The sequence below is a fragment of the Triticum aestivum genome, chromosome 3B (genome assembly GCF_018294505.1).
Source record: "Triticum aestivum cultivar Chinese Spring chromosome 3B, IWGSC CS RefSeq v2.1, whole genome shotgun sequence".
In the NCBI taxonomy this organism is placed as follows: Eukaryota; Viridiplantae; Streptophyta; class Magnoliopsida; order Poales; family Poaceae; genus Triticum; species Triticum aestivum.
The window spans coordinates 176,878,572-176,893,668 of record NC_057801.1 but is presented as its reverse complement, the minus strand read 5'-3'; positions in this window follow the sequence as shown (position 1 = coordinate 176,893,668).

The following is a 15,097-nucleotide window of genomic DNA, read 5'->3' as shown; positions in this document are numbered from 1 at the left end:
ATCGATCAGTTAGCAGTAGTAGCGAAGGAATCACTCGATCGGGTTCAGTTAACAGCCATCTATCGATCACTCGTGTTCAGTAACGTGTAGCCTGCAGTGCAATCGCTCGGGTTCAGTTAGAGCCCAACGCCTCGCACCCACGCGCGTGCGTGTACGAGAGAGAGGCGCATCGCTCGGCCCCGACCACCCATCATAACCGGGAACACCCCGATATTTTCCTCGCCCTCGCTTCTAACATGGTTTTTTCCGTCATGGACGACCCAAAGAATGTCATGTAGCTGCGTCTCCGGCCCGCCCAGGACGAAAAGCCCATTTTCTGTCATGATATTTTGTCATAGAAATAGGACCCCACCACATCTATGATGATACTGTGTTTTTTCACAATTATTGTCATAGAAGTGTCATAAGTATGACAGAAAAAAATTCGTTTAGCCCAAAATGTCACGGATGTGTCTTTTTTTGTAGTGTGTAGTGATAGCATTTATCTGTTCATTGCTCTATTTTGTTATATTTCCAGCATATTCCATGTGCTGACCCATTTTCGGGCTGCAACATATCATGTTGCAGACTTTTCAGACGACGAGTAAGGTGCCATAGGTCATTTGTCATGCACTCCGCTATGCCGTTGGAGTTGATGGACTCACTTTATCTTCCAAGCCTTCCGCTGTTATCTTATTAGATGGCCTTAAGCCATATTTATTGTAATAAGTTCTCTTTTGAGACATTCAATGTAATATGTGTGTGATTTCTACTCTGTTATAATTCCATTCGAGTACTGTGTGTATCAGCATTACCGATCCAGGGATGACACTGAAGCACAGAGACTTGATTGTCTGAGGTCAGGTCGCTACATATATTTGTTTGTATGTGACTCACATGCACACTCTCTCTATCTCTCTCACACCCACACACATAACTCAGCCTTCTGATTCACTCGACTCCTATCTCTAACACACACTAGCTAGCATCTTTATATTTCTATTTATCTCTTTCTCCATCAACCTTCTTTCTCTCCCTTACTCTTGCTTCCTATCACGCACACTGTATATGTTTCTCTCTACATGAAGTCAAGTGCCCTCTTTTTATCTTTCTCTCACACACACATAACTTCACCCTCTGAACCACCCGGCAGTCATCTCGAACACTCAAACTAGCCAATGTCCCTCTATCTAGCATCTCTATCTCTGTATCTATTTGTAGTTTCTCCGTCAACATTTCTTTCTCGCATGCACTCTTGCTTCCTATCACCCACACTATATATGTCTCTCCATACATGCATTTATAGGTTGATCTCTTTTGCACAATCGTTGTGTCTTGCTCCCTCTGCTTGACATAGATGCATGCTCCAGCCCACGCCACTATCTCTTAAAGACAAAAACACATGCTCAATTATCGAGCCTTCTTCCCTGCACTGTCACATGCATGCATATTGTCATACCAATCTCTCCCATATCGTTGATCTTATGACTTATGTCTTCTTTCTTTTATCTCGATCATGCTCGCGCGCGCACACACACATCCCACGTATACATGTATACCTCTCGCACATGCACGTTCAAGGTCTCCTATGTCTCCATACATAGTTAATTACCCTCAACCCTAACGCCACATCAAATCGTTCTCTTCTTGTGTGCACATAACTTCCGCCTGGATGGGTAAAACACACACTCACACTTAACAATCTCCCACTAGCTACCCCCCTGTCTCTAACTCTTCCCCTAGATCCCCGAAACCAATACGACCATCCCTTTGTTTAAATCCTACCTACATGCACCATCGATATATAGTAGTCTTCCTTGGTGTCTCTCGAACAAACACGTTCTCTTGATGTCGACTCCTCTCACGCGCACACGCCTTCTCTTCCCTCTCTACGGGCCTTTTCTCTCTCGCACCCCCTCGTTGGTGGCCTCTGTCATACACTATGATGAAGCCACACACACTTAAATTACATCCGCCATCGAGGACCCCACGTCACACACACACACCCCCACCCCACACACTAAGACTCCATCTCACACACACATGCTCTAGGCGGAGCATTTGTTCCTACCACCCTTCGTCCAACCTTACCCGTATGATAATCAATCACCTTAATTTACTTGTATAACATGGATAAATTCCACTTTACTTTTGTACTTAGCAAACTTATCATCTCTACTCTTATAAAAAAATGAGTTGGTGATGATGGTGTGCCTGCCGTATTGTAATATAGACCGTCTGATCTATATTTGACGGGTAGAAAGCAAACTATGACAATTTTACAAAAGATACCCACACCTCTCTCCACATTTACAGACAAGGCCTTGCCTTGTTCATCGTCCTTATATCCCACAACCTCATTGCCGAGCAATTAAAAAGGAAGTCTCTGGAACAATCTAGCATGGTGGCCACTGCCGCTTGCCGGCGTCGTCCATCCCCATGCCTCCACCCAATCCGACCACCAGTCGCCACCACGCTCTACTCCTCCTCACCTTATCTCTCATCTTTCATTTTTTGATGAAATTATCGAGATACCAGTTTTCCGATAAAATTCTCGAGATATCATTACTTTTTACACATTGGATTACTCCTGCATGGGTCAATCACAACAGGTGTTTTGTAAAATAATGCATATTGATGTTCCGTGCAATGCACGAGCATCTTGCTAGTAATTATATAACACAAATCATGAGTAGGAAGTGACATTTTTTACACAACCACGTTAACATGGCCATGTAAATCACTAGCTAAAGTGTAATACCATTATACTTATATCCCGATGAAAAAGGTTGAGTACATGTCCGAAGAGTAGAGTCACACACACGCACTCTATCTCTCTGAATCTCTCACACACACCAGTTACGTGACGCCCACTTAAGCAGACACGTATGTTGCAATTTGTGCACCCGCGGGTACACGTGATGGTGCATTTATTTAAGCCAGACGGCGAACCCAAACAGTAGCTGCATTCATTCCCCTCCCGCCGCCTCTTCTCTGGTCGCCGTAGCCCGGTAGCCCAGGCCCAGCCGAAGATAATGACATACGCCATACTCCCATCGGAGCGGTGCTTTAATCTGGAAATTTTAGTGGTCATGCATGCATCTTTTTGTGCTAGCACTCCTTAGTTGACTTGTCGCTTCCCGCGGACGTGCGCGGGCGCGGTGGAAGAGGAAGGAGAAGGGAAGCGGGCTATGGAGTAACGTTTTTTACCACATTTTCTTAGGAAACTGAGTGCAATAATTGAGTAGTTTCGCAAACTACCAGTACTACACCTGAAACGGTTCAAAACCAATACCACCACCACGCCCGCGTCTGACCGCCCTGGCCGACCCGACCCTCCTCCCTTGCCGGTGCGCACTTCCCACATGAAACGGTCAACATCGCCCCGGAACGTCAGTGCCGCATTAATACCTGGCCAGAGCGGAGGCGTCTTCTCACTGGCACCGGCTTTGAAGTAGTGCGACGGTCGAGAGAGCGCTGCTTCCCGGTGCACACGACTGCTCTGCATCGAGGCTGACCATAGTTTGGATGAGTCTCCATGGTGGGGAGCCACACTAACTGTGATGATATGGACTCCCGTTGCCCACAGTTATTGATCGTTCCATCTATGAAGAACACGTGGGACTGAAACTACGAGACGGACTTGTACCCAGGAGTGGAGGTACGAACCTGAGTAATGTAGCGTAGTAAGTGAAGTAGGAAGTCACAAATAGTATGAACATGTGTGGCATATAGGCAATTGTCTCTTACTACCACTAAATATTGTACGTGCAATGCCCGGTGATGTTATGGACTACGTGCCTAAGTACTCTACTACTACTATATTAATTGGAGGCACATATTAGGTTTTATATTAGTTTACGTGTATGCTCCGAGACCTTCCAACTAGACGTGTCTTTCTCTCTGGGTCGCACTTTGTATCGTTCATACCACTAGTACTACTATGTGTGGTCTCCGACCCAGAAGTGGAGACGCTCTACCACGTTGTTCATGTCCCACTCCTTTCGCTGACATGTGGGACATCCAGCATACTATCATCCTCGGGAATATCAAGAATAACAAAGTCCGTTAAAATAGTAATGTTTGCAACTACAACAGGCACATCCTCACAAATACCGACAGGTATAGTAGTTGATTTATCAACCATTTGCAATGATAGTTCAGTAGGTGTCGACTTATTCAAGTCAAGTCTATGATATAAAGAGAGAGGCATAACACTAACACCGGCTCCAAGATCACAGAAAGCAGTTTTAACATAATTTCTCTTAATGGAGCATGGTATAGTAGGTACTCCTGGATCTCCAAGTTTCTTTTGTATTCCACCCTTAAAAGTATAATTAGCAAGCATGGTGGAAATTTTAGCTTCCGGTATCTTTCTTTTATTAGTAATGATATCCTTCATATACTTAGCATAAGGATTTGTTTTGAGCACATCAGTTAATCGCATACGCAAAAAGATGGGTCTAATCATTTCAGCAAAGCGCTCAAAATCCTCATCATCCTTTTTCTTGGATGGTTTCGGAGGAAAAGGCATGGGTTTCTGAACCCATGGTTCCCTTTCTTTACCATGTTTCCAAGCAACGAAGTCTCTTTTATCATAACGTTGATTCCTTGATTGTGGGTTATCAAGATCAACAGCAGGTTCAACTTCTACATCATTATCATTACTAGGTTGAGCATCATCATGAACATCATCATTAATATTTCCACTAGGTTCATGTTCATTACCAGATTGTGTTTCAGCATCAGACATAGAGATATCATTTGGATTCTCAGGTGGTTCAGCAATAGGTTCACTAAAAGTTTGCAAAGTCCTATCATTTTTCTTTTTCTTCGTTTTAGAAGAACTAGGTACATCAATGTTATTTCTCTGAGAATCTTGCTCGATTCTCTTAGGGTGGCCTTCAGGATACAAAGGTTCCTGAGTCATTCTACCAGTTCTAGTAGCCACTCTAACAACATAATCATTTTTCTTACTATTCATTTCGTCAAGCACTTCTTTCTGAGCTTTAAGTACTTGTGCTACTTGAGTGGTAACCATAGAAGCATGTTTGCTAACAAGTTTAAGTTCATCTCTAATATTAGCCATAAAATCACCCCAAGCGTTTAATCATAAAGGTATTCTATTTTAATTGTCTACCAAAATAAGCATTAAAGTCATTTTGCTTAAACATAAAGTCATCAAACTCATCCAAGCACTGACTAGCAATTTTAGTAGGAGGGACTTCAGCTTTATCATATCTATAGAGAGAATTTACCTTTACTACCTGTGTCGGGATATCAGGATTAGGAGGTTCTTCCGTGAATAAGGAATTCAGATCATATACTTCTTCAACAGGCGGTCAATTAAGACCGTGTATTTCTTCAATAGGAGGTAAATTCTTAACATCTTCAGCTTTAATACCTTTTTCTTTCATAGATTTCTTTGCCTCTTGCATATCTTCGGGACTGAGAAATAGAACACCTCTCTTTTTCGGAGTTGGTTTAGGAATAGGATCAGTAATTGGCTCTGGATCTGGCTCAGGAGGTGGCTCGGGAGGTGCCCAAATATTTTCATTTGTCAACATATTATTCAATAGAATTTCAGCTTCATCCGGTGTTCTTTCCCTGAAAAGAGAACCATCACAACTATCCAGGTAATCTCTGGAAGCATCAGTTAGTCCATTATAAAAGATATCAAGTATTTCATGTTTCTTAAGAGGATGATGAGGCAAAGCATTAAGTAACTCGAGAAGCCTCCCCCAAGATTGTGGCAGACTCTCTTCTTTAATTTGCACGAAGTTGTAATTCCCTGAAAGCAGCTTGTTTCTTATGAGCAGGGAAATATTTAGCAGAGAAGTAATAAATCATATCTTGGGGACTACGCACACAATCAGGATCAAGAGAATTAAATCATATCTTAGCATCACCCTTTAATGAGAACGAAAATATTTTGAGTATATAAAGGTAGCGCGATCTCTCATCATTAGTGAACAGGGCGGCTATATCATTTAACTTAGTAAGATGTGCCACAACAGTTTCAGATTCATAGCCATAGAAAGGATCAGATTCAACCAAAGTAATTATATCTGGATCAACAGAAAATTCATAACAATCCTTATCGGGAACACAGATAGGTGAAGTAGCAAAAGTAGGGTCGGGTTTCATTCTATCTCTTAGAGATTCTTTACTCCATTTAACTAGCAGCCTCTTAAGTTCATATATATCCTGGCAGGCAAAAATAGCTGCAGAAGATTTCGCATCAAAAAGATAACCCTCAGGAATAGCAGGCATATTCTCATCATCACTCTCATCATCGTATTCATATTCAATAATTTCTCTTTCTCTAGACCTAGAAATCTGTTCATCAAGAAATTTACCAAGGGGCACAGTAGTATCAAGCATAGAAGTAGTTTCATCATAAGTATCATGCATAGCAGAAGTGGCATCATCAATAACATGCGACATATCGGAACGAATAGCAGAAGCAGTTTTAGGTGTCACTAACTTACTCATAACAGAAGCTGAATCAAGTGCAGAGCTAGATGGCAGTTCCTTACCTCCCCTCGTAGTTGAGGGATAAATTGTTGTCTTAGCATCTTTCAAGTTCTTCATAGTGTCCAGCAGATATAAATCCCAAGTGACTCAAAGAATAGAGCTATGCTCCCTGGCAGCAACGCCAGAAAAAGGTCTTGATAACCCACAAGTATAGGGGATCACAACAGTTTTCGAGGGTAGAGTATTCAACCCAAATTTATTGATTCGACACAAGGGGAGCCAAAGAATATTCTCAAGTATTAGCAGCTGAGTTGACAATTCAACCACACCTGGAAACTTAGTATCTGCAGCAAAGTGTTTAGTAGCAAAGTAATATGATAGTGGTGGTAATGGTAACAAAAGTAAAGACAGCAAAAGTAATGTTTTTGGTATTTTGTAGTGATTGTAACAGTAGCAACGGAAAAGTAAATAAGCGAGAACCAGTATATGGGAAACTTGTAGGCACTGTATTAGTGATGGATAATTATGCCGGATGCGGTTTGTCATGTAACAGTCATAACATAGGGTGACGAAGAACTAGCTCCAATTCATTAATGTAATGTAGGCATGTATTCCGAATATAGTCATACATGCTTATGGAAAAGAACTTGCATGACATCTTTTTCCTACCCTCCCGTGGCAGCGGGGTCCTATTGGAAACTAAGGGATATTAAGGCCTCCTTTTAATAGAGAACCGGAACAAAGCATTAGCACATAGTGAATACATGAACTCCTCAAACTATGGTCATCACCGGGAGTGGTCCCGATTATTGTCACTTCGGGGTTGCCGGATCATAACACATAGTAGGTGACTATAGACTTGCAAGATAGGATCAAGAACTCACATATATTCATGAAAACTTAATAGGTTCAGATCTGAAATCATGGCACTCGGGCCCTAGTGACAAGAATTAAGCATAGCAAAGTCATAGCAACATCAATCTCAGAACATAGTGCATACTAGGGATCAAACCCGAACAAAACTAACTCGATTACATGATAAATCTCATCCAACCCATCACCGTCCAGCAAGCCTACGATGGAATTACTCATGCACGGCGGTGAGCATTATGAAATTGGTGATGGAGGATGGTTGATGATGACGATGGCGACGAATCCCCTTCTTTGGAGCCCTGAACGGACTCCAGATCAGCCCTCCCGAGAGAGATTATGGCTTGGCGGCGGCTCCGTATCGTAAAACGCGATGATTTCTTCTCTTCGATTTTTTCTCCCCGGAAGCCAATATATGGAGTTGGAGTTGGCGTCGGAGGGTCTCCAGGGGGCCCATGAGGTAGGGGGGCGCGCCCAGGAGGGGGGGCGCGCCCCCCACCCTCGTGGACAGGGTGTGGGCCCCCTGGTATTCATCTTTGGCGAGGATTTTTTTATTATTTTTTATAAGACATCCCGTGGAGTTTCAGGTCATTCCGAGAACTTTTGTTTTCTGCACATAAAACAACATCATGGAAATTCTGCTGAAAACAGCATCAGTCCGGGTTAGTTCCATTCAAATCATACAAGTTAGAGTCCAAAATAAGGGCAAAAGTGGTTGGAAAAGTAGATACGACGGAGACGTATCACCCTCCAAAGACACAACCAAAGCACCGGCGTCAGCGGCGCCGCTCTAAATCACGCCGCAATAGAGACAACAACACTAGCACAGGAAACGACAACACTCCGGATGACAACGAAGACACAGAGGAACCCGATGAACAACCTGCCAAACGAGACAATCGGGAAGATGGGCAAGTCAGCCCCGATGAACAGGCCATAGAAGAAGACTCGGAGGATGGTAGTTACCATCCGCTCTCTGAGGAGAAGGTGAGCCTCGGCAATGAAGACTTCATTGTGCCCGAGGAACCTCTCGAGCAGGAGCGCTTTAAGCTTCAGCTAATAGCCACGGCCAGGAGCCTGAAAAAGAAGCACCAGCAGCTTCAAGTTGATCAAGACCTGCTCAATGACAGATGGACTGATGTCCTGGCAGCCGAGGATTACGGCCTTAAGCGCCCAGCTAAAAGTTACCCGAAGCGCAAATTGCAACCTCAGTTCGATGATGAGGCGGTAGCACCCGCACCAGCATCGTGCAATGCGGCGGACCGACCACCGCGCGGCCGGGATATAACGGCAACTCGGGCCGAAAACCAGACTGACCCTCCTCGCCGTAAAGGCAGGGACAAGACAGCTCGGGGTTATACATATGACCTTCATCAGGACCTGGACAGTAGAGAAGGACATACAAGATCGATCTACGGACCGCAAGGACGTGCCTTAACACCCGAGGATGGTTATCTAATCGGACGCGACAAACCTAGTCATGCCCGGGCCGAAAACCACAGACGGAATCCATCGGAGTTATGTCGCGATGCGGCCCGATATAGAGGTGTCGCACACCTTCTTTGCTTCATTGACGAAGTACTGGATCATGAAAACCCGTAAACATCGAATCATACGATGGAACAACCGATCCCGCGGTATGGATCGAGGATTTTATTCTCCACATCCATGTGGCCCGCGGGGATGATCTTCACGCCATCAAATACCTCCCACTAAAACTCAAAGGGCCAGCTTGGCACAGTTTGCCCAAAAATTCCATTGGCAGTTGGGAGGACTTGGAAGAAACTTTCCTTGACAACTTCCAAGGTACATATGTCTGGCCACCAGATGCCGATGACTCTAGTCACATAGTCCAACATCCTGGAGAGTCGGCCAGGAAATTCTGGACTAGGTTCCTAACTAAAAAGAACCAGATCATCGACTGTCCAGATGCCGAAGCCCTAGCGGCCTTTAAACATAGCATTCATGATGAATGGCTCGCCTGCCACCTCGACCAGGAAAAGCCAAAATCCAAGGCAGCCCTCACGACACTCATAACCCGCTTTTGCGCGGGTGAGGAAGTTGGCTGGCTCGCAGCAAAAACACAGCCAACGAGGCAGGGCCATCTGAGGTCAAAAAATAGCAACGGCAAGCTCTGATGTAATATACGCAAGCGCCAAAGCAATGGTGACAATACCGACGACAGTACAGTCAACGCCAGATTCAGTGGCTCCAAGTCCGGCCAGCAGAAGAAACCGTAGAAAAGAAACAACCAGGGATCATCCAGCTTAGACCGCATACTCGATCGTCCGTGCCAGATACAAGGCACCCGAGGCAAACCATCCAATCATAACAACAGAGATTGTTGGGTTTTTAAACAGGTTGGCAAATTAAACGCCAAAAACAAGAAAGGGGATCACAAAGCAAGGACGAGGACGAGGAGCCAGACAACCGAACACAGGAGGACAGAAGAAGTTTCCCCCTCAAGTCAAAACAGTGAACATGATATATGCTACACACATCCCCAAAAGGGAGCGCAAGCGCGCACTCAGGGACGTCTAGGCGATAGAGCCAGTCGCCCCGAAATTCAATCCATGGTGGTCATTCCCGATCACCTTTGATCGTCGGGATCATCCGACTAGTATCCGTCACGGCAGTTCAGCTGCACTGGCCCTCGACCCAATCATTGACGGATTTCACCTAACACGAGTCCTCATGGACAGTGGTAGCAGCCTCAATCTGCTCTATCAAGACACAGTGCGCAAAATGGGCATTAATCCATCAAGGATCAAGCCAACAAAGACTACCTTCAAAGGAGTCATACAAGGTGTAGAGGCCCGCTGTACGGGCTCAATCACACTAGAGGTTGTCTTCGGATCCCCTGACAATTTCCAAATCGAAGAGTTAATCTTCGACATCGTCCCATTCCGCCGCGGTTATCATGCACTGCTCGGACGGACCGCATTTGCTCGGTTCAACACATTACCGCATATGCTTATCTTAAGCTCAAGATGCCCGGTCCACGCGGCATCATAAAGGTCAACGGAAACACAGAACACTCCCTTCGTACAAAGGAGCACACCGCCGCCCTAGCAGTAGAAGTACAAAGCGGCCTTCTCAAGCAGAACCGCAATCCGGCTGCCGAGCCCCTGGACACCATAAAGAGGGTCCGGACTACGCTGCAACAGGACAGCTCAGCTCATCAAGAGCTCGATTAGCAATTTGGCCTCCAGCCCAGTCCCGATCAAGTACTGGCACTCATACCACACGTACATAATTACGCACTTGAAATTCCATGGGCATCAACGGAGGCACAACTAGCTTGTGATCCACAGTTCGGCTCGACCGATCCCAGACACACATATACTTTCTCCATTTCCTTTTTTCCTTTTTCTGGTTTCTTTAACATAGGCCTTCTATGGCGGCCTGATTACCTGTTCTGTCAAAGGATAAATATACCAGGATGCAAGAAACATAGACGTATAGGGGAAGCTCTAGAGGTTAATTCAACGACCGCTCTACCTGTTGCAAGACCCACACGCAGCTCGCCTTTGGTCATGGCATGATAAAGAGCCGGTTGCTTATTTCACTATTTGTATCATTGCGCTTTGACGAATTAATCCAATTATAAGGGAAATAGTTTGCGGCCCAAGTTTAAGGACCCCAGATATTATCTCTGCTCTCTTTCTGTTTTCCTTTTCCCATTTATAACTTATTTTCTAGCACCCGTACACTTTGGTACGTTTCATATTTGCCAGGGGCTCCCCAGCGCCCCATGATACGGAAAAAAAGTCCGAACACTTCTTATAGAAAAGTTCGGCACCCCGAATTTAGCATTATATGCATTGGCTCTGAATCATGTCTTTGGTCAATAGTTGGGTTGCCCAGCTCCCGTGCTTACTACCTTATGTTCCGCTACATAGGCTAAGGTAGTAAAGGGAGAACTACTGCGATTGTGCCCTGGTTTACCCAGATGAGCACCTCAGTAGAGAAAGCCAAAAACTGACTGTCATGATGCGGCGAGAGCCGGTCAGCTGTTCGGAGGTTGCAAATCGTTGGACATTTCTTCTGCATTACGCGAAGGGTCGGTACTTCCCGATCAGGCGCTCATAGCACTCTAGTCCGATACTAGGGGCTGCGCCAACATTTTTATTTGTCAAACTCCTATGGCTAAGTGAGGGCGTTAAAGCCGCATTGTCTGATTGCCTGGTTCGTTACGCTAAACAACTCCTTCAAGGACCATATAATTGGGTCAAGATTGTTTAGATTCCATCCCGAACACCTCCGTACTACCTACGTGGGGGCAGAAGCCGACGACTGGCCAACCCTCAGATATCATACAACACGGCCGCATAGGAGGTAACATTTCAAAGTCACAAGCATTATATTACATAACGATTTGTTTCATATTACAGGACATGATAACATGAATGTTTTCATGGGAATATAAGATCCTCGCACATTGCTCCGCCACAAGGCGGGATCCCTCCATGACACTATCAAAATATAGCTCGGGTCGGTGGTGCTCCTTGCCCTCGGGCGGTCCCTCGGTCATCAGCTTCTTGGCATCCATTTTTGCCCAGTGCATCTTGGTGCGGGAAAAGGCCATCCGGGCACCTTCAATGCAGACCGACTGCTTCAAGACTTCAAGTCGTGGGCAGGCACTCACAAGCCGCTTCACAAATCCGAAGTAGCTAGTGGGCATGGGCTCGGCAGGCCATAGCCAGACTATTATGTCCTTCATGGACAGCTCGGCCGCCTTGTGCAGCTCGACCAGCTGTTTCAGCTGGTCGATAAAGGGCACCGGATGTTCTGGTCCAAGGTACTGAGACCCGAACAACTTGTCCTTAGAACTCCCTTCTTCGGCTTGGTACAACTCGGCAGCATCTGATATGCTGCACGGCAGATCCGTAAACGCCCCTGGAGAGCTCCAAATTCGGGTAAATAAAAGGAACGTTTCCTTCGCATACTTGCTTTGCGTAATGAAAGCCTTACCCTCCGCGATCTTCTTGGCTGCCTGGATTTCCTGGAGGGCGCTCTGGGCTTCGGCTCGGGCATCTTGTGCGCTCTGGCAGGCCTTCGCAAGTTCGGACCCTTGCGTCTTAGAATCACACTCCAAGGACTCATATTTCATGATGGTGTCATGGAGCTCTTGCTGGACCTCGCTGACCCGGGCCTCCTGCTTCTCGTGCGCGGCGCGTTCCTTGGCCGCTTTGTCCTTGGCCTCGGCTAATGCCTTCTTAAGGGCTGCCACCTCGGCCGTGGCCCCTAGTAAAGTTCATGACACTTTAGTTAGCACGAACCATTCATCCTTCCTAAATATACACGCAGGTTACTGCATACCTTGGCTGTCCTCCAGCTGCTTCTTCATGAGGCCGAGCTCTTCCCCGGCCCGCTGCAGGTTCTGCTTCAGTCCAGAGACCTCCGCAGTATGAGCGGCAGCAGCCAGCAGCGACACCTGCTTATTCACATAGACATCTTATGTTAGACTCCTGCATAAATTATTGTGATCCTTTGTTTGGTTTTTCTTTCCGAACACCGAACAGAGCATCAGGGGCTACTGTCTACACTGTGATATATTTTCTAAAATTACATTACTTACCTCAAAGCCTGTTAGAAGGCTAGTGTAGGCTTCGGTCAGTCCACCTTTGGCGGACTGAACCTTCTCGATCACCATACCCATAAGGATACGGTGTTCATCCACAATGGAAGCGCCTCGCAGCGCTTCAAGCAGATTATCCGGTGCCTCTGATTGGACAGAGGTCACCGGTGGAACAGGCACACGTCCTCATTTTGGGGAAGGCTGCTCGCTTGACTCCGAAGCCGCGTAGGTCTCCGGAATGGTATCCGGCTGGGGGCCGAATTGAACTTGGCCCCCATCACCAGTCCTCATGGGGGATGTTTCCCCTATGTGGCCGATGGCCGAGGAGTCATCCTTTGGCGCTCCCCCCCGACGGCCTCCGGAATCTCTCCATGACCTGGGAAGGTCCTTTGGGACACCACCTCTCCATCACCCTTGGCCGGGGAGAGTGAGCGGGCTGTGGTGACACGCTGGACATCTCCTTTGAATCTAGCGAACCTCCTATTGAGGATCGCAGGGAGCTGTCACGGGCCGGACTGCAATGGCATAATTTAAATACATTAATATTACAAAGCAGAAAGGCCAGACATTTGGATGTGCATAAGGTTTTTGGTACTTATGATGCGGCCCGAGGCTTGGTCTGGGGGATCGCTCCGGACTACTATCAACATCCCACGGGGAGTTATCCGCGAGGGAGCCCTTCCCCCTCGTGGGTGCCTTCACCTCGAGATTTGTGGAGGCCGCCCTTTTCTTCCTTCCCCCCTCAGGGAGGGAGTCGCTCTCTTCCTCCTCCTCCTCATCGTCTCCGGCGGCCGAAGAGTTAGTCTCGTCTTCGGACGTCATGTCCGAAGCGCCTTTTCAGCGAGGGCCACTCCTGGCCCCCTTGGCCGTTTTCTTGGCCTTCTTCTCCGGCACCTCATAAGGCGCCGGAAACAACATCTTCGCCATACGTGGGATTTCTTGGTCTTCGGGTAGCGGAGCCGTACAGTTAATCCACCCCGCTATCTCGATCCAGGCCTGAACAAATTGATAGGAAGGCTTAGACTCCTTCCTCAAAATATGCCAGTAAATGGTATACCTTGAAAACATGAAAGAACTTACCGAATTACCCTGGCGTTTTAAGCTAAGCCCGTGATCCTCGGTCGTGGGCGGCGGTGTCTCACCGTCCTTGAAGAGCACTTTCCAGATGTCTTCGTGCATCGTGCAGAAGAGCTCTAGTAGCGTCTAGTTCTTGGCCGGATCGAACTCCCACAAATAGCAAGCCTGGCATTGGTATGGAAGGATCCGGTGAATGAGCATAACCTGGATCACGTTGCCAAGCTTGACTCTCTTGGTTATTATGTTCTGGACGCACGTCTGGAGCCCAGTCAACTTGTTCGAGGAACCCCAGGTTAGGCCCTTCTCTTGCCAGGAGGTGAGCTGCATTGGTACTCCGGATCGGAATTCGGGGGCCACCACCCAGTTGGTTTCGCGTGGCTCGGTGATGTAGAACCACCCCGATTGCCACCCCTTCACTGCCTCCACAAAGCATCCTTCAGGCCAGGTGACATTGGGCATCTTGCCCACCATGGCGCCTCCGCACTCTGCTTGTTGGCCGCTCACCACCTTCGTTTTCACATTGAAGGTCTTCAGCCATAGGCCGAAGAGAGGTGGGATGCGGAGAAAGGCCTCGCACACGATAATAAATGCTGAGATGTTGAGGATAAAGTTGGGGGCTAGATCATGGAAGTCCAGCCCGTAGTAAAACATCAGTCCGCAGACAAAAGGGTGGAGAGGGAATCCCAGCCCATGGACGAAATGTGTGAGAAACATAACCCTCTCATGGGGCTCTAGGGTAGGGATGATCTGTCCCTTGGCCGGGAGTCGGTGAACGATCTCCTTGGCCAGGTATCCGGCCTCTCGGAGCTCCTTGATGTCCTTCTTCTTAATGGAGGAGGCCATCCACTTGCCTCCAGCTCCGGATCCGGACATGGTTGGAGTGCTTTCTCGGGCGGGGAAAGCTAGAGCTTGGGAGCTGGAGCTCGAGAATGAATGGGAAGAGGAAGGAGAAGGCATGAGTGAATGCGGACGAATCCTTATCCCCTTATAAAGGCCATGAATATCAAGCGCCTCCCCACTCACCTTAAAACTCGCCTATTCCCAAGGGATGTGTAAACGGCACAGTTGGGTTACCCATACCCATATTGATGAGAATCCTGCAATAAGGGGACA